This window comes from Triticum urartu, chromosome 1A (assembly GCF_056163025.1).
Source record: "Triticum urartu cultivar PI428250 chromosome 1A, HENAU_Tu73, whole genome shotgun sequence".
Lineage (NCBI taxonomy): Eukaryota > Viridiplantae > Streptophyta > Magnoliopsida > Poales > Poaceae > Triticum > Triticum urartu.
In genome coordinates, this window is record NC_141873.1 from 421,491,410 (window position 1) to 421,517,180 (window position 25,771).

Below are 25,771 nucleotides of genomic sequence, written 5' to 3' on the forward strand. Positions count from 1 at the left end.
TCTACAAATCCCTACTTCCCTCTGCGAAGGGCCTATCTATTTACTTTTATTCTGAGTCATCATCCTCTTATTAAAAAGCACCAATTGGAGAGCACCGCTGTCATTCATTATTGTTAATTTACATTGAGTATGACTTGACTGGATATCTTTTACCATAAATTACAATGTCTAGTCAGTCCTTGTTCTTTAAAGGTGCTTTGCATTTATGTTTTGTGGTCTTAGAAAGGGCTAGCGAGATACCACCTTGTTATATCATATTATGATTGTTTTGAGAAAGTGTTGTCATTCGAGATTTATTATTATGGCTCGCTAGTTGATTATGCTATTGATATGAGCAAACTTGAGACCTATGCATTATTGCGAATGTGGTTAGTTATAATCTTTGCTGAAAACTTGAATGTTGGCTTTACATATTTACAACAACAAGAGCAAACAGAGTTTGTAAAAGTTTTTCTTTATCACTTTCAGTTTGTCAACTGAATTGCTTGAGGACAAGCAAAGGTTTAAGCTTGGGGGAGTTGATACGTCTCCGTCGTATCTACTTTTCCAAACACTTTTGCCCTTGTTTTGGACTCTAACTTGCATGATTTGAATGGAACTAACCCGGACAGACGTTGTTTTTAGCAGAATTACCATGGTGTTATTTATGTGCAGAAACAAACATTCTCGGAATGACCTGAAACTTCATGGAGCAACTTTTCAGAAAATATGAAAAAATACCTGCAAAAGATGAAGGCCAGGGGGGCCACCACCTGTCCACGAGGGTGGGGGCGCGCCTGCCCCCCTAGGGCGCGCCTCTACCTCGTGGGCCCCCTGTTGCCTCTCCGACTCCAACTCCATATATTGTGTTTCGGGGAAAAAAATCAGAGAGAAGAAATCATCGCGTTTTACGATACAGAGCCGCCGCCAAGCCCTAAAACCTCTCGGGAGGGCTGATCTGGAGTCCATTCGGGGCTCCGGAGAGGGCAATCCGTCACCATCGTCATCATCAACCATCCTCCATCACCAATTTCATGATGCTCACCACCGTGCGTGAGTAATTCCATCGTAGGCTTGTTGGACGGTGATGGGTTGGATGGGATCTGTCATGTAATCGAGTTAGTTTTGTTAGGGTTTTATCCCTAGTATCCACTATGTTCTGAGATTGATGTTGCTATGACTGTGCTATGCTTAATGCTTGTCACTAGGGCCCGAGTGCCATGATTTCAGATATGAACCTATTATGTTTTCATCAATATATGAGAGTTCTTGATCCTATCTTGCAAGTCTATAGTCACCTATTATGTGTTATGATCCATTAACCCCGAAGTGACAATAATCGGGATACTTACCGGTGATGATCATAGTTTGAGTTCATGTATTCACTATGTGTTAATGCTTTGTTCCCGTTCTCTATTAAAAGGAGGCCTTAATATCCCTTAGTTTCCGTAAGGACCCGCCGCAATGGGAGGGTAGGAGAAAAGATGGCATGCAAGTTCTTTTCCATAAGCACGTATGACTATATTCGGAATACATGCCTACATTACATTGATGAACTGGAGCTAGTTCTGTGTCACCCTAGGTTATGACTGTTACATGATGAACCGCATCCGACATAATTCTCCATCGCCGATCCATTGCCTACGAGCTTTCCATATATCGTTCTTCGCTTATTTACTTTTCCGTTGCTATTGCTATCATCACTACAAAATACCAAAAACATTGCTTTTACTACCGTTACCTTTTGCTACCGTTACCACTACTATCATATTACTTTGCTACTAAATACTTTGCTGCGGATACTAAGTTTCCAGGTGTGGTTGAATTGACAACTCAGCTGCTCATACTTGAGAGTACTCTTTGGCCCCCCTTGTGTCGAATCAATAAATTTGGGTTGAATACTTTACCCTCGAAAACTGTTGCGATCCCCTATACTTGTGGGTTATCACCCCTAAAGAATATCATCAAGATGTCGATGGAGGAGCGCCAGCGTTGTTGGGGTCATTTGTTGGAGTAGGGCCTGCCGCGGTGCCGTTCAAATCTCCGGCTTCATCCATCTCGCGTGATGAAGAATAAGAGCTGGCGACTAAGTGAGGAACTTTGACCTTCTTGAATTTCTTCGAAGGCGGCTGAGACTAGTCAAAGTCCTGTTTGAATCCCATTTGCTTGCGATCTTCATCACCGTAGAGGTGAGACAGTACAACCCAAGTGCGATCAAAAACTTCATGCAGGTAGTAATGGTTCTTCTTCACAGTGTTTTGCGTGATAGTCATGTTCTAAAGAATTGAACCAAACTGACGCTTGACCCACTTGTGATTGTGATCGACCTTCTGATGAAGAATGGGTAGAAGCTCACGTTCATTCATCACTCGTGGAGCAGTGGCTTGAGGAATTTGCTTTGAAGCGTTTGCAGCAGAGTCTTGTGTGGCAGAGTCATCATTGGTGGAATAAGAAGCAGCTTTGCGAAACTGTCCATCCAATGGATGAGTGCCTTCATCTATGACAATAGCCTTGCCCTTCTCATCAGCTGAGAAAATGGTCCTTTTGAGGACTTCAATTGGGGGCAAATAGTTGATATGATTTTGAAAATCATCCTTATAGTTGATTGAAGACCTTGATCTGATGAATCCCATGATCCAGGGAGCGTAAGGCTTCAACTCAAATGGTGACAGAGCTACATTGGCCAAAGTCCTCATGAAGAAATCATGGTAGTTGATAGGAATACCATGTATGATATCGAATAGAAGATTCTTCATTATGCCAACAACCTCTTCTTCATCAGAGTTGTGGCCCTTGATCAGACTGAGGGTTTTGGTCAATATCATGTACACAGTCCTTAGCACATAGAGAAATTCCTTGACGAGGAATTTAGTCCTTGGAGCTTGACTAGGCTTCAATGGCTTCATCAGTACTTGCATCAGATGAACAGAGAGTTCAGGTTCAGCATAGATGAGCCTTGCACCTTCAGTGGGAGGACTGACTGGGATAGCGTGAAGTAATTCAGAGGTCGAAGCTTCGTAGTGAGTGTTTTCAGTCATCCAGTCCAGCACCCATGAATTGACATCTTCAACATTTCTTGTGATGTGCAGTGTGGCGGAGAATTGAAGAATGAGCTCTTCATTCCAATCGCAGATGTCGGTGCAGAAGTTGAGCAGCCCAGCGTCATGAAGAACACTAAGGACTGGGGTGAAGCACGGTAGAGACTCCATATCCACATGAGGAATTTCCTCATGGTCAAAGATCTTGTCCTTATCGAACAACAGTGAGGGATAAAAGTTCATCTGGCTGGCAGTCCAAAAACGCTTGCGTCGAAGTCAAGCAGAGTCATATGGATTGTAGTCAGTGAAGAAATGATGCTCAGTAAAGAAGTCATCAACCTTGAACGTCTGCTTCTTGGAGTGAGGATTCTGTGGCTTGGGCTGAAGATTTGCAGTTGATGTCTACATAGCCTCTTGATGCACTACTTCTGGAGCGACAGGCTAAGGATTTTCAGGAGCAGTGTCATTAGCAGCAGCCTTGGCCTCCATTTCTTTAGCACTAGCGGCTGGAGCTTCTTCAAGGATAGAAAGAATTGAAGCTTGACGTCCATCAGAACCCATGTGAATTTCTTCAGTTTGGACAGGGGACTGAGGAATTTGTTGCAAAGGTGTGGTCAGTGGTGAATTGGGATGATGACTTTCCCAGTAGTCATCATTCAGAATCAGAGTTGTAGACCCAATATCCACATCCTCATCTTCTTCATCAATTTCTTCAACGCCTGCCTCTTCAGCTGTGAACTGAGGCATGGGCGATGATACCAGCGGAGTTGAAGGGATATTATCCACTTAAATTTCTTCATCCAACTGCTCTGACGTAGCAGCAGAGGGATCTTCTTCATCTGATTCACTAGGAATCACATATTCCTCACCAAAGGGAACAATCTCCTTTGATGGCATGCTTGATATTGGAACAATATCTATGGGTTTTGCATAAGAGCTTGTCAAAGTTTTCACTTTCTTTGGAGATGAAGACTCTGAGGATGCAGATGCTTTCCTTTTCTTCATAGCTGCTCGCTCCGCAGCTTTGGTTTTCTTCGCTTCTGATGTAGAAGGAAGGTTGATGCTTGTCATCTGTGCAGGAGGAGCAGAGGAGATAGGTGCAATTTCTTCAGGCACAACTGATGCAGTTTCCCTGACATGTTTAGTTTCTTCGGGCACAGTAGCAGATGCTTCAACAGCCCTAGCTTGTCTTCAGGCACAACACTAGAGGTTGTCTTGGTAGTTTCATGAGTGGCTGGAATTTCTTCAGCAGCCCTGGTGCTTTCATTTTCGTCAATAGCCTGATTTTCATCAGCTGTGCTTGCATGTTCTTCAGTGGGCTGAGCAAATGCCTCAGCCTGAGGAATTTCATGTTGTGATGAAGCTGCAACATTTGAGGTAAATCCCTTCGTCATTTTGACAAATTTGACTTTGCTCCTAGCCAATATACACGGTATGCGTCAAATTCATCACTGAGTGCTTTGATCTCAGTTTGCATGTTCATAAGTTCATGAGGAGTCATTTGGACAACATTCTTCTTCAGAAATTGCACCTTTTTGTACTGAGCTTTCTTTAGTTGCCTGGCCTTTTCAAACTTCCATTTTTCTTCGCCTATGAAGGCTGTCAACATATGACTTTGGCTAGGTGTGAGATTGAAATCATGCATAGGAGTGTTGGGGTCCTTGTGCCAGAGGTCTATGAAGTCAATGATCAACTTGGGATCCAGTAGAAGAGGCACATTACTGCCTTTGGCTCTAGCGGCCCTTTGCTATCTGTCTCTGATGATTTCAGCCAATTCTTCATCATCAGCTTCGTCTTCACTAGACGGCACTTGAAAGGCAACCTGCTTCTTGTGAGGACTTGGCCTTGTGCCTCGTCCAGCAGTGGTCTTTTTCTTTAGCAAAGTTGGGCCTTTTGAGGACTAAGGAGGAGCTGAAGAACTTGCAGATGCTCCTGAAGAAATAGAGATACCAGTGGTCCTTTGGAAAGAGGCGAGATGCGCAGGTGCTGAGGACTTTGCAGCAGCAGCTGAAGGTTTTGCAACAGTGGGGACTGGAGCAGCTTGAGGAATAGGTCGTGAGGGCTTTGATGAGCTTGGCCGTGAGGACACAACAGCTGAGGAACTAGGCTTGTGAGCAGGCTTCTGGCATAGCCTTCTTAGGCTTGCTAGTAGAGGCCTCAGCAGCGGGAGCAACATAATCTTCATTGAATTTCTTCACTGCTTCTTTGGCCACTTTGGCCAATTTAGCTTGCCGCTTGGCCCATTCATGTGGAAACTCCTCACCACGCTTGATGCTAGTGGGATCAGCTTCTTGGCCTGGTGCCAATGGAGGTCTTGGGAAAGGAGGGTGTAAGGCGAATTTCTTCATGTACTTCGGAGTTACATATATGTACTCCCTCCATTCCCCTACCCATCTCCTCTCTATCCTCTGAATGCGCACCTTGCACTGATTTTTGTTGTCCTTGCCATGTTTGGCTTCATCAGGAGTACAGTATTCCTCATATGTCATAAGGGATCTCAAAAGCAGTATTTACTTCTGGTCTCTTGCCTCCCTTCTGAGGTCTCTTGCCATCATCCATTTTCTTTAGTTAAGGATTTTGAACAATAGAATTCTCTGACGAGGTATGCAATTTGTCTTGGAGGAATGCTGCAAATGAGTTAAGTTGATGAGAACCTAGAGATTCAGCAGCGGACATGTGTACCAGTGAACAGAGTATAGGTGCAAAGAATTTGGAGAGGTCATATGCATTCTCAAAAGTTTTTCAAAAGAGACAAGTTTGAGGAATTTGAGCAGTAGTGTCTTGAGGAATTTCACTAAGCGGTCTTTGACTTAGGTTCCAGAGTTGTATAGATTGAAAATCCACACAATTGAGGAATCTTGAAGAAAAATGTTTCTTAGAGAAACAAATCAAAACAGATGCAAGTGTGGTGTTTAAGAGTGTGGAAGTTGAAGAATAAACACCTTTTGAAGATTTTGTGGAAACCATCATAATCAACAAGGGCAGTGAAAATAGATTTTATTTACCTTGAAGAAGAACATGACTAAAAGTGCAACTATCACTGGGTGGTTTTGGTAATTACTAACAACATATAGCTCACTGAACTAATGCTATTTCAAGATGATCATTTCAGAAAGTTCAATGATTGGCATGGCATGGATTAGGAATGTGGACCCCTCAAAATGCTAAGGACACATATTGGCTCAAGCTCAAGACTCTACATTTTCATTTTAGTGATCCAAGATCACACTGAGTCCATAGGAAAAGCCAATGCTATTAAAAGGAGATGAGGTGTTGCTTAATGGCTTGCTTGCTCAAAATGCTTGGTGATATGCTCCAAGAGCCCTCAACCACTTTCTCATCTCCACATATGTCCCAAACCAAAAGTCAAACTCGGTCCTACCAATTTGATCTATCTAGTCCCACCGAGTTCACTTGACAAAGCCATTTCCAGAAACCCTAGTCACTTCGGTCTCGCCGATAGGGATTTCGGTCTCACCGAGATGGGATTACTGATGACCCACAAGTATAGGGGATCTATCGTAGTCCTTTCGATATGTAAGAGTGTCGAACCCAACGAGGAGCAGAAGGAAATGATAAATTGTTTTCAGCAAGGTATTCTCTGCAAGTACTGAAATAAGTGGTAACAGATAGTTTTGTAATGAGATAATTTGTAACGAGCAACAAGTAACAAAAGTAAATAAAGCGCAGCAAGGTGGCCCAATCCTTTTTGTAGCAAAGGACAAGCCTGGACAAACTCTTATATAAGGAAAAGCGCTCCCGAGGACACATGGGAATATCGTCAAGCTAGTTTTCATCACGTTCATATGATTTGCATTCGGTACTTTGATAATTTGACATGTGGGTGGACCGGTGCTTGGGTGATGTTCTTACTTGAACAAGCATCCCACTTATGATTAACCTCTATTGCAAGCATCCGCAACTACAAAAAAAGTATAAAGGTAAACCTAACCATAGCATGAAACATATGGATCCAAATCAGCCCCTTACGAAGCAACGCATAAACTAGGGTTTAAGCTTCTGTCACTCTAGCAACCCATCATCTACTTATTACTTCCCAATGCCTTCCTCTAGGCCCAAATAATGGTGAAGTGTTATGTAGTCGATGTTCTCATAACACCACTAGAGGCTAGACAACATACATCTCATCAAAATATCGAACGAATACCAAATTCACATGACTACTAATAGCAAGACTTCTCCCTTGTCCTCGGGAACAAACGTAACTACTCACACAGCATAAACATGTTCATAATCAGAGGGGTATTAATATGCATAAAGGATCTGAACATATGATCTTCCACCAATTAAACCAACTAGCATCAACTACAAGGAGTAATTAACACTACTAGCAACCTACTAGCACCAATCCCGGACTTGGAGACAAGAATTGGATACAAGAGATGAACTAGGGTTTTGAAATGAGATGGTGCTAATGAAGATGTTGATGGAGATTGCCCTCTCCCGATGAGAGGAGCGTTGGTGATGACGATGGCGGTGATTTCCCCCTCCGGGAGGGAAGTTTCCCCGGCAGAATAGCTCTGCGGGAGCTCTAGATTGGATCCGCCAAGGTTCCGCCTCGTGGCGGCGGAGTTTCATCCTGAAAGGTTGCCTCCTATTTTTTCCTCGATGAAAGACTTCATATAGGTGAAGATGCTCATCAGAGAGCCACCATGGGGCCCACGAGGTAGGGGGCGCGCCCTAGGGGGGCGCCCCCCACCCTCGTGAGAAGGGTGTGGCCCCCCTGGTCTTCATCTTTGGTGAGGATTTTTCATTATTTGTTATAAGGTGTTCCATGGAGTTTCAGGACTTTTGGAGTTGTGCAGAATAGGGATCTAATATTTGCTCCTTTTCCAGCCTAGAATTCCAGCTGCCAGCATTCTCCCTCCTTATGTAAACCTTGTAAAATAAGAGAGAATAGCCATAAGTATTGTGACATAATGTGAAATAACAGGCCATAATGCAATAAATATTGATATAAAAGCATGATGCAAAATGGACGTATCAACTCCCCTAAGCTTAGACCTCGCTTCTCCTCAAGAGAAAAGCCGAAATCGAAAAATATGTCCACATGTTAAGAGATGAAGGTGTCGATAAAAATAAAATACGGACATGAGGGCATCATGATCATTCTTAGAACAGCAACTTATATAATTCTTGTCATATGATCTCTAATGCTAGAGTAATAATTCAATCACAATATCAAGTATGAATCATAAACTTCATTGAAAACTAACAAACTACAATCTCGGTCATTGAAGCAATTGCAATTTATCATAACATAGGAAATAGTCAATGTATAAGAGCTTTTCATCAAGTCCACATACTCAACTATCATATAATCTTTCACAATTGCTGACACTCGCGCAATACTTATGGGTATGGAGTTTTAATCGGACACAGAGAAAGATAGGGGCTTATAGTTTTGCCTCCCAATGTTTTACCTCAAGGGTAATGTCAAAGTAATAGTTCATGAAAACTCACATCCAATTAGCCATATATACCAGGATCTTTCCAACACACTGGGCTTGCCAAAGGATAAAATGTAAAAAGGAAAGGTGAAGATCACCATGACACTTGCATAAGGTACAAGATAATGATAAAAGATAGGCCCTTCGTAGAGGGAAGCAGAGGTTGTCATGCATTTTTATGATTGGATGCACAAAATCTTAATGCGAAAGAACATCACTTTATATTGCCCCTTGTGATATGAACCTTTATTATGCAATCTGTTGCTTTTATTACTTCCACATCACAAGATCGTATAAAGCTTATTTCTCCCACACCAATCAATCAGACATATTTAGAGAGCAATTTTTATTGCTTTGCACCGATGACAACTTATTTGAAGGATCTTACTCAATCCATAGGTAGGTATGGTGGACTCTCATGGCAAAACTGGTTTAAGGGTATTTGGAAGCACAAGTAGTATCTCTACTTGGTGCTGAGAATTTGGCTAGCATGAGGGGGAAAGGCAAGCTCAACATGTTGGAGGATCCAAGACAATATAATTTATCTCAGATGTAAGAAAACATAACCCATTACGTTGTCTTCCTTGTCCAATATCAACTCTTTAGCATGTCATATTTTAATGAGTGCTCACAATCATAAAAGATGTCCAAGATAGTATATCTATATGTGAAGACCTCTCTTTCTTTATTACTTCCTATTAATTGCAACGATGACCAAAACTATGCTTGTCAACTCTCAACAACTTTTATTCATCATACTTTTTCTATGTGAGCTCATTACTCTCCATGAGATCATGGCAAAATAATCAAGCAAAATAATCAAGCCCTTGACTCAACACTAATCTTTATTATATAGCTCACGGACTCGATTACATAGAAGGATAATAAAGCAAAACTCACAACTAGATCATGCCATAAACTTTATTCTACTAGATCAAAATACTACTAATAAGATTGAACTAAGGAAAACGGTAAAGATAAAAGTGATGGTGATACGATACTGGGGCACTCCCCCAAGCTTGGCAGTTGCCAAGTGGAGTGCCCATACCCAGATACTCAATTCTTCTTTGTTGGAGGAGACGGTGGAGATTTTGTTGATGACGTAGGCTTCTTCCTTAATTTGCGTTTGAGGATAGAATTTTGGTCCCTTAGGTCCTCGATCTCCTCCTCCAAGCTCAGTATCTTTTTGCATAGTTCCTGCTTGTTCTCCTGCAAGAGGCGAAAAGGGATAAACTCGATCTTAGGTTTCTTTACCATATCCGGGAGGCTTGACTTTTTGAACTCCACATGCATGTCCCCAGGTTGAGGTAGTGGGACTTCATCTTCGTCTGAGCTCGTCTCCTCCTTTCTCTTGGGTTCATACTCTTCTTCTTCTTCCGTAGTCCAACCATAAGGCTCCACATCCCCATAAACCTTAAGATCTACAAGGTAATCAGCCACATAGCTTTCTCCTTCCGAATCCTAGGACGACATGTTGCTCTATCTGCAACAGAACAGCTCAAAACAAAGACAAGGGATTTTTGCGTGATACGGGAGTCAAAACCTTCGGGAGAATATATAATGAATTTTTACCGACAAAAATATGTATCGTGCAAGAAAACGGAGTCCGGAAGGCACACGAGGTGCTCACGAGGTAGGGGGTGCGCCTAGGGGGGTAGGGCGTGCCCTCCACCCTCGTGGGGCCCTCGTGTCCTTCCCGGACTGCTACTTAATTTTGTATTTTTCTAAATATTCCAAAACAGAGAAATATTGCCTTAAAAATTGTTTTGGAGTCGGTTTACTTACCGTACCACATACCTATTCCTTTTCGGAGTCTAAAACGTTCTAGAAAGTGTCCCTTATGTATTCTCCGGGGTTACGGTTTCAATGATATTGGTTTCAACATTTATCGGATTACCTGAGATATAGTGTTTGATTCTTTGACCGTTTACCACCTTCGGATTTGTGCCTTCGAAGTTGTTGATGTTTATGGCACCGGAATGATAGACCTCCTCGATAACATAGGGGCCTTCCCATTTAGAGACAAGTTTCCCTGCAAAAAATCTTAAACGAGAGTTGTATAGCAATACATAATCACCTACATTAAACTCACGCTTTTGTATCCTTTTGTCATGCCATCTTTTAACCTTTTCTTTAAAAACTTGGCATTTTCATAAGCTTGGGTTCTCCATTCATCAAGTGAGCTAATATCAAATAACCTCTTTTCACCGGCAAGTTTGAAATCATAGTTGAGCTCTTTAATAGCCCAATATGCCTTATGTTCTAGTTCGTGAGTTAAGTGACATGCTTTTCCATATACCATTTTATACGAAGACATACCCATAGGATTTTTATATGCAGTTCTGTAGGCCCATAATGCATCATCAAGTTTCTTGGACCAATTCTTTCTAGACCTATTGACAGTCTTTTGCAAAATTAATTTGAGTTCTCTATTACTCAATTCTACTTGAACACTATACTGTGGGTGATACGGAGATGCAATTCTATGATTGACGTCATATTTAGCAAGCATTTTACGGAAAGCACCATGAATAAAATGTGAACCACCATCAGTCATTAAATATCTAGGAACTCCAAACCTCGGAAAAATAACTTCTTTAAGCATTTTAATAGAAGTGTTATGATCAGCACTACTAGTTGGAATAGCTTCTACCCACTTAGTAACGTAACCAACATCAACTAAAATATGTGTATATCCATTAGAGGCAGGAAAAGGTCCCATATAATCAAAGCCCCAAACATCAAACGGTTTAATAACAAGTGAATAATTCATAGGCATTTCTTGACGTCTACTAATATTACCAATTCTTTGACATTCATCACAAGAAAGGACAAACTTACAGGCATCCTTGAAGAGAGTAGGCCAATAAAAACCGGATTGCAATACCTTATGTGCAGTTCTATCTCCTGCGTGGTGCCCTCCATAAGTTCCAGAGTGGCACTTGCGTAGGATCTGTTCCTGTTCATGCTCAGGTAAACAATGTCTAATAACACCATCTACTCATTCCTTATAAGATGTGGGTCATCCCAAAAGTAATGTCTCAAATCATAGAAGATTTTTTTTCTTTTGTTGGTATGTGAAGCTAGGTGGTATAAATTTAGCAACTATGTAATTAGCATAATCAGCATACCAAGGGGTACTACAAGAAGTACTTATGACATTTAATTGTTCATCGGGAAAGCTATCATCAATAGGTAGTGGGTCATCAAGAACATTCTCTAACATAGATAAGTTGTCTGCAACGGGGTTCTCAGCTCCTTTTCTATCAACAATATGCAAATCAAATTCTTGTAGAAAGAGAACCCATCTAATAAGTCTAGGTTTAGCATCTTTCTTCTCCATAAGATATTTAATAGCAGCATCATTAGTGTGGATAGTTAGTTTAGAATCAACAATATAAGGTCTGAACTTATCACAAGCAAATACAACTGCTAAAAGTTCTTTTTCAGTAGTAGCATAATTTCTTTAAGCATTGTCTAGAGTCTTACTAGCATAATGGATACCATTTAATTTCTTATCAACTCTTTGCCCTAGAACAACACCTATAGCATAATCGCTAGCATCACACATAATTTCAAAGGGTAAATTCCAATCAGGTGGCTGAACAATAGGTGCAGAGACTAATGCTTTCTTAAGTATTTCAAATGCTTCTACACAATCATCATCAAAGACAAATGGTATATCTTTTTGTAATAAATTAGTCAGAGGCCAAGAAATTTTTGAGAAGTCCTTAATGAACCTCCTATAAAATCTGGCGTGACCAAGGAAAATTCTTATACCTTTGATGTCCTTGGGACATGGCATCTGTCGGATTTCGGGTTCCGGCAGACCCTTAAGGTTCAAACTCTGGGGTGCGCATGGAGATCTTTCCCCTACCGACTCGCGCTTCTATGGCTGGCAAGAAATCTAGGTTGGAAAGAAGAGCACACAAAGGACACGAGGTTTATACTGGTTAGGGCCACCGATGTGGTGTAATACCCTACTCCAGTGTGTGGTGTGGTGGATTGCCTCACGGGCTGATGATGAACAATACAGGGGGAAGAACGGCCTCGCGAGAGGTGTTCTTCAGCTGGTGCAGTGTTTCTACTTGGTCCGGATCTCTCTCTCTTTTTCTCTTCTCTCTTTCTTTCTCTTTCTTTCTCTTATTTTTTCCTCTCTTTCTCGCCCCCTCTTCTTTTTTTCGCCTCCCTCTTCTTTTTCTCGCTCCCTCTTCTTATGGTGGTTAGTACTATTTATCGAGGCACTGGTCCTCTTCCCAAATAATGAGCGGGAAGGGCGCCAACAATTGGCCATTTTGAGGGGGAACATCTAGTACAAGTTATCCTGACCAAAGGTGGTCTTTGGGTGCCAAAAGCACTGGTGATGACGCCGTCTTGGGCTCCACGGTGACCTCCGTCCTGCCGCTCTGCTGGTCTTGGTCTCGTTGCACTGGAATGGTAACCTTTGCCCGATGCCTTGGACTGTGCTTGTTCCCTTTGCACCATAGGGGAAACAAGGACACTGCGCAAGCCGGCGCCCGCCTGGCGCCCGCCTAATCTCGATCGTCATGGCTTGCGTCACGGGCTCCTCGCGAGGCACCCGTGCCTTGATCTCTCTGCCTCCTCGTGAGCCTGCCTGATGAGGCTGCTCCTGAGGAAGCCTCCTGTCATCCGCCCCGCAAGGCTTGGCCCCTTGCGAGGGTCTTGAGCTTGAGCTGATGAAGCTGGGCCGCACTGGGCGCCCACTCGAGCCATGCCGCAGGCCACAGGCAGGCAAGTCTGGGGACCCCCGTTCCCAGAACGCCGACAGTAGCCCTGGGCCCAAGGTGCGCCCGGGCTTGGCTTAGCAGAGAAGCGAAGGGGCAAGCGCAAAGCGCCGCGGGCCCCAATAGCCTGTGGCCTTGGGCGCCGCGTGGCGATTGATTGGACGTGGGCGTCTGTGCTTCCCCACGATGCCTCGGCAACCGCTCGACTTGACAAGTCCCTGCATGCAGAGAAATGGGTCATGATTACCTGCAATCGTGGTGGCCGGCGGTTGGCCTTCTCCTGCTATAAGTACGGGGCCGCATGAGCCTCGTTAGCTTATCCCTTCCTGCTACTCCTTTCCTTCCTCTTCCTCGTCCTTGCTTCTCCTTACGCCAATGGCACCAATCCGCCGGTTTTCTGCAGAAGAGCAGGGAAAGGCCCCCTGAGAAGGTCCTGACCCTCTTCCGCCGAAGAAACGGCTAGTCCCCTGCCGCCAGGATGATTGTGCTCGGCAGGTGGCGTCGAGGCCTTGGTACGAGCGGCCGCCGCCTGGGTTTCCACTGCCCTTGTATGCCCGAATCGAGGGCCCTGGGAAGAGGGCGTCGAGCGACACCGACGGTGCCGCCGCCGACGTCGGCGAGTCACGGCGGTGCGCGTTGTTCCTCCTGGAGTCCACGCCGAGGGCTCCTCTTGTAAGCTCGTGCTTCACGCCGCCATGCCCCCATGCTCTTGGATCCGCCTTCCTCCCTCCTTCGCCTTCGAGATGCCGCCGAGCGGGTCTCTGGAGCTCTGGCTGCAGCATGCCAACTGCAGCACCCTCGCAACCGGAGCGGAGGTGGCGGTCATCGCTCCGGGCAAGGTCTACATGACCCGGGGCTGGGGTGAGATCACCCGGGTCTGCCAGACGGAGGGTGCCCTTGTAATTCATCTTGAATACGATGGCGCCTCCCTGATGTTCTTCAAGGTCCTCGATGTTGAAGGACGCCGGTTGGAGTGCTGCCCCAAGGAAAGCGGCAGGGGCATCGGACTGGCGAGGACCTGGCCTGCCCATCGGCCCTCCAGCAACTCTTCAGGCGGCAGCGGAGGAGCTGGCGAATCCAGCGGCTCCCCCGAGCTTCTCGTGACTCCGGAGATGAGTGACGATAGCTACGAGCCTCCGAGCTCGTGCCGTGCTCGGAGTAGGGAAACTGCATTGGGCCACCGACACCACTGATCTGGGTGGGGTTGGCGATGGCGCCGGGCAGTCCACTGTTGATGATGGCGTCGCTTGCGGAGGCGCGGGCAATTAGTGTTCCTTAGGATTAGCACATTTTGTTCCCTGCGAGGAATCAAAGCAACACCCCGCGGGGGTATGTAAGGCGCCTGCCATGTCTTTTGTGAATATTATATCCCTAATATGAATCGATGTGAGATGCTTGTCCTGTCCCGGCGCGGCTCCCCCTTTCTATCCTCACAAGGACTTAGCGCTATACGCTAACAGGTCCCAGTCCCTAGGCAGGCTTCAGCCGTCGCTGGTATGCCAGGTCGCGATGCCTTGGTCAAGGCCAGGAGGTGAGCGGCCCGAGGTCCGGTAAGAGCCCCCGAGTCGTGATGCTCGGGAGGTCCCCTTTAGCGCTCGAGCAGCCCTCGCTGGGCAAGAAAGGAAGGAAACGTCGTCATGACAGAGCTGCACTAGGCGAGGTTTTGGTGCTGCGTTGGTCCAGCTCCTGTAAGGGCGTGACTTATCTTTTGAGTTTGGGGTAGTTCTTCGACGGGGCGCCCGGCCCGAGTGGCGGTAGCTGAGGTGCTGCTGGGTTAGGTCCTCGCAAGCTTCTTCCCACTTCCCCACACTTTCCTTAATGCTCTACGTCCTCAGGTCCCGGCCCTCGAGTGAGCTCAGCCGCCGCTGGTATGACTGGTCGCGATGCCGTGGGTCAAGGCCAGGGGGTGAGGGCTGGAGAGCCAGTAGGAGCCCATGAGTCGCGCTGCTCAGGCGCCCCCCTTTTAACGTGCAAGCGGTCCATGCCGGAGAGAGGGAGAGATAGCCCGCGATGTCCCCAACGTTGCTCCTGGAGTGGGTCCTGCATACCAATCACAAGGAGAGACAAGACCTGTCGCTACGGTTGCCAGCCAACCATTGGTCGCTCTCAGGGAGTGATTGGGGCACTGAGGGCCTGGTGAGGTGGCACCTTGCAGGGCTGCCGCGGCCAGAGCTCGACCACTCAGATTTATCGGTGTTGCAGGGACGGACCCGTACGCAGACGTCGTGTCAGAGCAAGCGGCTCCATGGGTAGGTGTCAATCGAGCAGGCGATTAGGTCAGGTATGTTAAGTACGAAGGAGCAAATCCGTTTCAAGTAGATGCGAGAAAAGCAAACGCCGCTGGGCCAGGCCCGAGCAGCTTGGGGATGATGCAGACCGAGGGGCGCCCCCAACAAGGTAGGTAAAGACCGTAAGCAAAATGGATACATGTCGCAGGGATGCACCCACGCGACCTGGGAACAACGTGGCACTGTGGGCTCTCCCAGCTAAAAATGGAACTTGAAAGATGTTACCTGATGCCGTTGAAGATGAAGTGATGCCGAAGAAGTGGGCGACGCGCGGTGAAGACGTCGACCCTCACGAGCCCCCAGGCCCAGGAGCCTCGGGAGGCTCTGGGGGCACGGGTAGGTCTTCCAGGGCCATCTCCACCTCCGCTAGGACCACACAATGCCTGACCTCCTGAGCCTCCAGAATGCTCCTCAGCAGGCGCTGATGAGCGGCGACCGCGTTCGGCAGGCCGAAAGGCATGCGAACGTAGCGGTGAGGTGGACCCTCGCAACGCCCCACGCGCGAAGGCCAGAGGCGCTCCTGAGATGCAGCTCGGTTGAGCCCTAGCACGTCGATGCAGACGCGCAACCCACCATCTTCGCCTGGATGTGGGGCCACGACGGCTGCCGCGCATGACTCTCGACTCCTGTAGCTCCTGGGTGTTTCCTGCGATGAACTCATGAGGGTTTGGTCTTCCTTGCCTCGTACCTTCCTGAGGGAAACGTGCCTGGAAGCACCCCTCCACGTGGTGCCCGAGCGCCTCCCTCGTGACCTTGGCAAAGTCGGTGGCTCTCCAAGAAAGAGCCCCCGAGCCCTGCCTGAGGAGGGTGCCGGGCATGCTTTCCTATGCGACAGAGGTGGCGCTCCCTGAACGGGCGCAAATCCTGACGCAACGCCTCTAGAGGCGCCTGCCTCCTTATGGCTTGGGCCAGGCGAAGCCTTCTTCTTCTTAAGGGTCGCCTCGGGAAGTCTTCCGCTCTTGTAATCTGGGTCTTCGATTGCTGCGTCTTGGAACGCGCGCTCAAGTGAACACACCGCGTCCCTTTCCTCACAGGGTACGGTGATGACTGCACCGCTTCCTGGCATCTTGAGGAAATTGTAGCCATGGTGAGTCACTGCCATGAACTTGGCTAGGGCTGGGTACCCGAGGATGGCGTTGTATGGCAGGCGAATGTGGGCGACGTCGAAGTCGATGAGCTCGGTGTGGTAGTTGTTGCGCTGCCTGAAGGTGACTGGCAGGCGAACTTGCCCTATCGGAATAGTGGAACCATCAGTGACTCCTGAGAAAGGCTCGGTCGGCTGGAGCTGATCATACGGCACTTGGATATTGTCGAATGTCTCGACGGACAGGACGTTGAGTCCTGCTCTGCCATCAACGAGGGTCCTGGTGACCTGCACATTGCTGATGACTGGGGAGCAAAGCATCGGGAGAACTCCGGCCGTTGCCGCGCACTTGAGCTGATCCACTGAGCTAGATGTGATGGCGCACGCAGACCACCTGAGAGGGCGCGTGGCCTCAAGCTTGGGAAGGACTGCATTCACCTCGTGAGCAAACTGCTTGAAGATGTGTTGTGATGCTGGGGCCTGGGCGCCACCCAAGATGCAAGCGATTGTGCGCGGCTCCTGGAAGCCCCTGACCCCTCGTCTTGATGTTGGTCTTCATTCCTTCTTGGTGGTGGCGGTAGAGGAGGGAGGCATGTGTTGCCGTGCGGGCGATCCTCACCAGGCTGATCCCTCCAGCCTCCCTCGCGAGGCTGGTCATGCCAGCGATCCTCGCGAGGTCGGTCACGCCACCCTTGGCGAGGGCCACGGTCTTCCCATCGTCCTCCACCTCTTCCTCCTCCTCGGCCATAGCCCATGTCGCTGCGCTCGGGGCGTCGACCGATACGCCCATCTCGCATGGCCCTGAGCTCTTGGCATTCATTGGTGTTGTGCGTGTGGAGGTCGTGGTACACGCAGTATCGGCTGCCCTTAGATGACTCAGGCTGATACCTGCCTCGCTTGGTGTCTGGTTCCGTTGCGAGCACGGCAGCTCCCTTACACTTCACGTCCTTGGCCTTGGGCTTTTTCTCTTCTGGGTCGGCAGCCGGGAGCTCGAAGAGGGAGAGGCGCCCTTCCTCAGCCCTGGCACACTTGGTCGCCAAGTTGAATAGCTCTAGGGATCTGCACAGGTCTTCATGGATTGCCAGCTCCTCCTTCATCTTGATGTTGCGCACGCCATCGGAGAAGGCTGAGATAATGGCTTCCTCAGTCACCCTGGGGATCTTGAGGCGAGCGTTGTTGAAGCGCTGGATGTATTTCTGCAGGGTTTCCCTTGGCTGTTGCTTGAAGCGGCGCATGTCGCTTATGGCCGGGGGCCGGTCGCGAGTGCCCTGGAAGTTGGCGATGAAGCGAGTGCGTATCTCGTCCCAGGAGGAGATCGTGCCGGGAGCCAGGTTCAGGAGCCAGGTGCGGGGGCCGTCCTTGAGAGCCATGGGAAACCAGTTCGCCATGACCTTTTCGTCTCCGTTGGCGGCTTCGATGCCCAGCTCGTAGAGCTGCAGGAATTCCGCGGGATCCACCGTGCCATCGTAGCGAGGGGGCAGATCAGGCTTGAACTTGCCTGGCCATGTGACGCCGCATAGCTCGGGGGTGAAGGCGTGGCAGCCTGCTATGGCCACCGGCGCCCTTTGCTGGTGCTGGGCCTGCTCCTGGTGATTACCACGCGTCGCCGCTTGGAGCAGCGCGAGGTCTCGGCGTGGAGGCGCAGGGACGCGATCTTGGCGCGCCGATGCTGGGAGAGCGCGAGCACCTTCTTGGGGACGAGGGATCTCTTGGCAGCTCCCTCCTTGCCGCGCAGGCGCCGGACATGGAGGGTCTCGCCCTGGGGCTGCGCGCCTTGGAGCCAGGGTGCCTTCTAGGGGAGGAGGTGGCGGAGGCGCCTCCTAATCCTCGCCCCCTGCGTGGAATGGAGGGTGAGGCAGCGAGAGGGACGGCAAAGGAGAGCCCCCTGCGGCGCTGACGAGCTCGGTGATGCGGGTGAGCCAGTCCTCGTAGAGGTTGTCGACGGGGCGGTAGTGCAGGAGCTCTCTTGCCAGGAGTAGCGCGGCGTGCGCGTCTGTGGGGGCGCGACGGGCGTGGGACAATGAACCGGCTGGAGTCAGTGACGGGGTTGCGGTGCGGCCCTCCCGCCGCACCGAAGGATGCTGGGACGAGGCCTGCTGCTCGTTCCCCGCTGGGCCGGTGACGGCGTTGGAGGCAGGCGATGGGGAACGACGAGGGCGTCCACCGACGGGCGCCGTCTGGGCGACGCAGGTGGCGAGAGCAGCCCGGCGCTCGGCGCGAGCCCGACGAGCGTCAGCCATGGACACGACGGAAGATCACACGAGAATAGTGGAAGAAAGATTCCGGCGCACCCCTTCCTGGCGCACCAAATGTCGGATTTCGGGTTCCGGCAGACCCTTAAGGTTCGAACTCTGGGGTGCGCACGGAGATCTTTCCCCTACCGACTCGCGCTTCTATGGCTGGCAAGAAATCTAGGCTGGAAAGAAGAACACACAAAGGACACGAGGTTTATACTGGTTAGGGCCACCGATGTGGTGTAATACCCTACTCCCGTGTGTGGTGTGGTGGATTGCCTCACGGGCTGATGATGAACAATACAGGGGGAAGAACGGCCTCGCAAGAGGTGTTCTTGAGCTGGTGCAGTGTGTTCTACTTGGTCCGGATCTCTCTCTCTCTTTTTCTCTTCTCTCTTTCTTTCTCTTTCTTTCTCTCTTCTTTTTTCCTCTCTTTCTCGCCCCCTCTTCTTTTTTTCGCCTCCCTCTTCTTTTTCTCGCTCCCTCTTCTTATGGTGGTTAGTACTATTTATAGAGGCCCTGGTCCTCTTCCCAAATAATGAGCGGGAAGGGCGCCAACAATTGGCCATTTTGAGGGGGAACATCTAGTACAAGTTATCCTGACCAAAGGTGGTCTTTGGGTGCCAAAAGCACTAGTGATGACGCCGTCTTGGGCTCCACGGTGACCTCCGTCCTGCCGCTCTGCTAGTCTTGGTCTCGTTGCACCAGAATGGTAACGTTTGCCCGATGCCTTGGACTATGATTGTTCCCTTTGCACCGAAGGGGAAACAAGGACACTGCGCAGGCCGGCGCTCGCCTGGCGCCCGCCTAATCTCGATCGTCATGGCTTGCGTCACGGGCTCCTCACGAGGCACCCGTGCCTTGATCTCTCCGCCTCCTCGCGAGCCTGCCTGATGAGGCTGCTCCTGAGGAAGCCTCCTATCATCCGCCCCGCAAGGCTTGGCCCCTTGCGAGGGTCTTGAGCTTGAGCTGATGAAGCTGGGCCGCATTGGGCGCCCACTCGAGCCATGCCGCAGGCCACAGGCATGCAAGTCTGGGGACCCCCGTTCCCAGAACGCCGACAGTAGCACCGGTCCCAAGGCGCGCCTGGGCTTGGCTTAGCAGAGAAGCGAAGGGGCAAGCGTGAAGCGCCACGGGCCCCAATAGCCTGCGGCCTTGGGCACCACGTGGCGATTGATTCGACGTGGGCGTCTGCGCTTCCCCATGATGCCTCGGCAACCGCTCGACTTGACAAGTCCCTAAATGTAGAGAAATGGGTCATGATTACCTGCAATCGTGGTGGCCGGCGGTTGGCCTTCTCTTGCTATAAGTACGGGGCCGCATGAGCCTCGTTAGCTTATCCCTTCCTGCTACTCCTTTCCTTCCTCTTCCTCGTCCTTGCTTCTCCTTACACCAATGGCACCAATCCGCCAGTTTTCTGCAGAAGAGCAGGGAAAGGCCCCCCGAGAAGGTCCTGACCCTCTTCCGCCGAAGAAATGGCTAGTCCCTTGCCGCCAGGATGATTGTGCTCGGCAGGTGGCGTCGAGGCCCTGGTACGAGCGGCCGCCGCCTGGGTTTCCACTGCCCTTGTATGCCCGAATTGAGGGCCCTGGGAAGAGGGCGTCGAGCGACACCGACGGTGCCGCCGCCGACACCGGCAAGTCACTGTGGTGCGCGTTCTTCCTCCTGGAGTCCACGCCGAGAGCTCCTCTTGTAAGCTCGTGCCTCACGCCGCCATGCCCCCATGCTCTTGGATCTGCCTTCCTCCCTCCTTCGCCTTCGAGATGCCGCCGAGCGGGTCTCTGGAGCTCTGGCTGCAGCATGCCGACTGCAGCACCCTCGCAACCGGAGCGGAGGTCGCGGTCGTCGCTCCGGGCAAGGTCTACATGACCCGGGGCTGGGGTGAGATCACCCGGGTCTGCCAGACGGAGGGTGCCCTCATAATTCATCTTGAATACGACGGCGCCTCCCTGATGTTCCTCAAGGTCTTCGATGTTGAAGGACGCCGGTTGGAGTGCTGCCCCAAGGAAAGCGGCAGGGGCATCGGACTGGTGAGGACCTGGCCTACCCATCGGCCCTCCAGCAACTCTTCAGGCGGCAGCGGAGGAGCTAGCGAATCCAGCGGCTCCCCCGGGCTTCTCGTGACTCCGGAGATGAGTGACGACAGCTACGAGCCTCCAAGCTCGCATCGTGCTCGGAGTAGGGAAACTGCATTGGGCCGCCGACACCACTGATCTGGGTGGGGTTGGCGCTGGTGCCGGGCAGTCCACTGTTGATGATGGCGTCGCTTGCGGAGACGCAGGCAATTAGTGTTCCTTAAGATTAGCACATTTTGTTCCCTGCGAGGAATCAAAGCAACACCCAGCGGGGGTATGTAAGGCGCCTGCCATGTCTTCTGCGAAAATTATATCCCTAATATGAATCGATGTGAGATGCTTGTCCTGTCCCGGCTCGGCTCCCCCTTTCTATCCTCACGAGGACTTAGCGCTCTTCACTGACAGGTCCCAGTCCCCAGGCAGGCTTCAGCCGTCGCTGGTATGCCAGGTCGCGATGCCTTGGTCAAGGCCAGGAGGTGAGGGCCCAAGGTCCGGTAAGAGCCCCCAAGTCGCGATGCTCGGGAGGTCCCCTTTAGCGCTCGAGCAGCCCTCGTTGGGCGAGAAAGGAAGGAAACGTCGTCGTGACAGAGCTGCACTAGGCGAGGGTTTGGTGCTGCCTTCGTCCAGCTCCTGTAAGGGCGTGACTTATCTTTTGAGTTTGGGGTAGTTCTTCGACGGGGCGCAAGAAATCTAGGCTGGAAAGAAGAACACACAAAGGACACGAGGTTTATACTGGTTCGGGCCACCGATGTGGTGTAATACCCTACTCCAGTGTGTGGTGTGGTGGATTGCCTCAGGGGCTGATGATGAACAATACAGGGGGAAGAACGGCCTCGCGAGAGGTGTTCTTGAGCTGGTGCAGTGTGTTCTACTTGGTCCGGATCTCTCTCTCTCTTTCTCTTCTCTCTTTCTTTCTCTTTCTTTCTCTCTTCTTTTTTCCTCTCTTTCTCGCCCCCTCTTCTTTTTTTCGCATCCCTCTTCTTTTTCTCGCTCCCTCTTCTTATGGTGGTTAGTCCTATTTATAGAGGCCCTTGTCCTCTTCCCAAATAATAAGCGGGAAGGGTGCCAACAATTGTCCATTTTGAGGGGGAACTTCTAGTACAAGTTATCCTGACCAAAGGTGGTCTTCGGCTGCCAAAAGCACTGGTGATGACGCCGTCTTGGGCTCCACGGTGACCTCCGTCCTGCCGCTCTGTTGGTCTTGGTCTCGTTGCACCGGAATGGTAATCTTTGCCCGATGCCTTGGACTGTGCTTGTTCCCTTTGCACCGAAGGGGAAACAAGGACACTGCGTAGGCCGGCACCCGCCTGGCGCCCGCCTAATCTCGATCGTCATGGCTTGCGTCACGGGCTCCTCGCGAGGCACCTGTGCCTTGATCTCTCCACCTCCTCGCGAGCCTGCCTGATGAGGCTGCTCCTGAGGAAGCCTCCTATCGTCCGCCCCGCAAGGCTTGGCCCCTTGCGAGGGTCTTGAGCTTGAGCTGATGAAGCTGGGCCGCACTAGGCCCCCACTCGAGCCACGCCGCAGGCCGCAGGCAGGCAAGTCTGGGGACCCCCGTTCCCAGAACACCGACAGCATCTTTTCAATAGCATCAACCTTGGCTTTGTCAACTTCAATACCTCTTTCAGAAACTTTATGCCCCAAGACAATACCTTCATTAACCATAAAGTGGCACTTTTCCCAATTCAAGACATGATTAGTTTCTTCACATCTCTGCAAAACGCGATCAAGATTGCTCAAGGAATCATCAAAAGAAGATCCATAGACGGAAAAGTCGTCCATGAAAACCTCACAAATCTTTTCACAAAAATCAGAGAATATAGCCATCATGCATCTTTGAAAGGTAGCAGGTGCATTACATAAACCAAAAGGCACACGTCTATAAGCAAAAGTACCAAAAGGGCATGTAAAAGTAGTCTTTGATTGATCTTTAGCTGACACAGGTATTTGAGAGAAACCAGAATAACCATCTAGAAAGCAGTAATGTGTATGTTTGCATAATCTTTCTAGCATTTGATCGATAAAAGGTAAGGGGTAATGATCTTTCTTAGTAGCCTTATTTAATTTGCGGAAATCAATTACCATCCTATAACCGGCAATAATTCTTTGTGGGATCAATTCATCTTTATCATTAGGAACAACAGTAATACCTCCCTTCTTAGGGACACAATGAACAGGACTTACCCACTGACTATCAGCAATGGGATAAATTATACCTACCTCCAGAAGCTTTAGTATTTCTTTTCTTACCACTTCTTTCATTTTAGGATTCAGGCGTCGTTGAGGATCACGAACTGGTTTGGCATCTGCTTCCAAATTTATTTTATGTTGACATAGAGTGGGACTAATGACCTTAAGATCATCAAGAGTATATCCAATAGCAGCATGGTGCTTCTTTAGAGTTTTCAATAATCTTTCTTCTTCATGCTCTGAAAGGTTAGCACTAATAATAACAGGATATATCTTCTTTTCATCAAGATAAGCATATTTAAGATTATCAGGCAACGGTTTAAGCTCAAACACGGGATCACCCTTAGGTGGAGGAGGATCCCCTAGGATTTCAACAGGAAAATTGTGTTTTAGCATAGGTTCCTGTTTAAACAATACTTCATCTATTTCCCTTCTTTCATTCATAAACATATCATTCTCATGGTCTAGCAAATATTGTTCTAAAGGATCATTAGGAGGTACGGCAATAGAAGCAAGACCAATAATTTCATCCTTACTAGGCAATTCTTCTTCACGATGTTGTTTACTAAATTTAGAGAAATTAAACTCATGAGTCATATCATCCAAGCCAATAGTAACAACATTCTTTTCGCAGTCTATCCTAGCAATAATTGTATTCAAGAAGGGTCTACCAAATATAATGGGACAAAAGCTATCTTGTCGAGAACTAAGAACAAGAAAATCAGCAGGATATTTAGTTTTCCCGCACAAGACTTCAACATCTCTAACAATTCCCATTGCTGAAATAGTATCTCTATTAGCAAGTTTAATTGTGACATCAATATCTTCTAACTCAGCACGTGCAATTTCATGCTTGATTTCTTTATACAAGTCATAAGGTATAACACTAGCACTAGCACCCATATCACATAAGCCATGATAACAATGATCTCCTATTTTAACAGAAATATCAGGCACGCCTACCACAGGTCTATGTTTATCTTTAGCACAAGGTTTAGCAATTCTAGCAGTTTCACCACAGAACTGAATAACATGCCCATCAATATTATCAGACAAGAGCTCTTTAACAATTGCAATATTAGGTTCAACTTTAACTTCCTCAGGAGGTGTATATGTTTTAATATTGCTTTTACGAACCACAGTTGAAGCTTTAGCATGATCTTTTATCCTAACAGTGGTTTCTCAACATAACAAGTAGGAACAATAGGATCATTATAAGTGACAGTCTTTTCTTCAACTTTAATAGGTGCAGCTACTTTTACTTCTATGGGAGGATGATATTTAAACCACTTCTCCTTAGGGAGATCAACTGTAACACCCCGGATGTAATTTACCTTATATGTATCCCAACTCTTGGCATTTCCGGCCTAAGTTATTTTATTTTCCTCGGGTTCGGGTTTTGTCTCCATGTGTCTTTGCCTTTGTCATGCATCTCATATCATGTCATCATGTGCATTGCATTTGCATACGTGTTCGTCTCATGCATCCGAGCATTTTCCCTGTTGTCCGTTTTGCATTCCGGCGCTCCTATCTCCTCCGGTGCCCCTTTCTACCTCTTTTCGTGTGTGGGGGTTAAACATTTCCAGATTGGACCGAGACTTGCCATGCGGCCTTGGATTACTACTGGTAGACCGTCTGTCAAGTTTCGTGCCATTTGGACTTTGTTTGATACTCCAACGGTTAACCGAGGGACCGAGAAGGCCTTGTTTGTGTTGCAGCCCAACACCCTTCCAATTTGGCCCAAAACCCACCAAAACCCTCTCCATCGTCTCAGTCGTTCGATCATGATCGCGTGGCCGCAAACCGCACCCCATTTGGATCTCCCTAGCTCCCACTATGCCTATAAATAGACCCCCTCACAAAATTCCCGGATCCCCTCCTTCCAAACCCTAGCCCTCTACCTCGCGCGCCGCCGGACATGTCCGAAGTCCGCCGGACAGAGCGCCGCCGCCAGTCGTAGCGCGCCATGTGGCAGGCGCCGCCACCTCGCGCCCGCGGCCCGCCGAGCCCGCTCGGGGCCCCCGCGGCCCAGATCCCTTGCGCCGCCGCCCGAGCTTCTTCTTCCTCTCGCGCCGCCCGGGTCGTCCCTTGCGCCGCCGCCCACCGTCTCGTCGCCGGTCCTCCCCGATGCCGGCGACCACCGACGACTCCGCGTCGGCGACCGCCAACGATGCCGCGCCCCACACCGCCCGAGGTCGCCGCCGCCATCACCGCCCTCCTCCGAGTCCGGCGACTCCCTCGCCATCCGCCGCCTCGACCCCGGCCTACCTCCGCATCCCCGGCGACAGCCCGGCCGGTGAACCTCGTTGTGCACGCCACCGCGACCCGGATCTGGATCGGGAGCTACAGTAAACCCTAGATCCGGGGTTGACTTTCCCCCTCTCTCCTTATTTTTTGCAATATTCATCATGTCGTATCTCCGCATTCGTAGCTCCGATTTGCGCGTGTAGCATATCAAAATGTTCGTCTCAACGAGTACATCATTTCATCTCATTGTGTCATTTAAATTGGAGCTCATCTTGATGCCCGAAATGCTATTGGAAGAGGGCTATGTGATAAACTTGGCAGATCTGTTTCATCAAATAGATATTTGTCATTTTTGCAATGATTAATGTGTGCGTGATATGCTCCTGAGCTCTACATGAGTTTTGTTATATGCCATGCCAT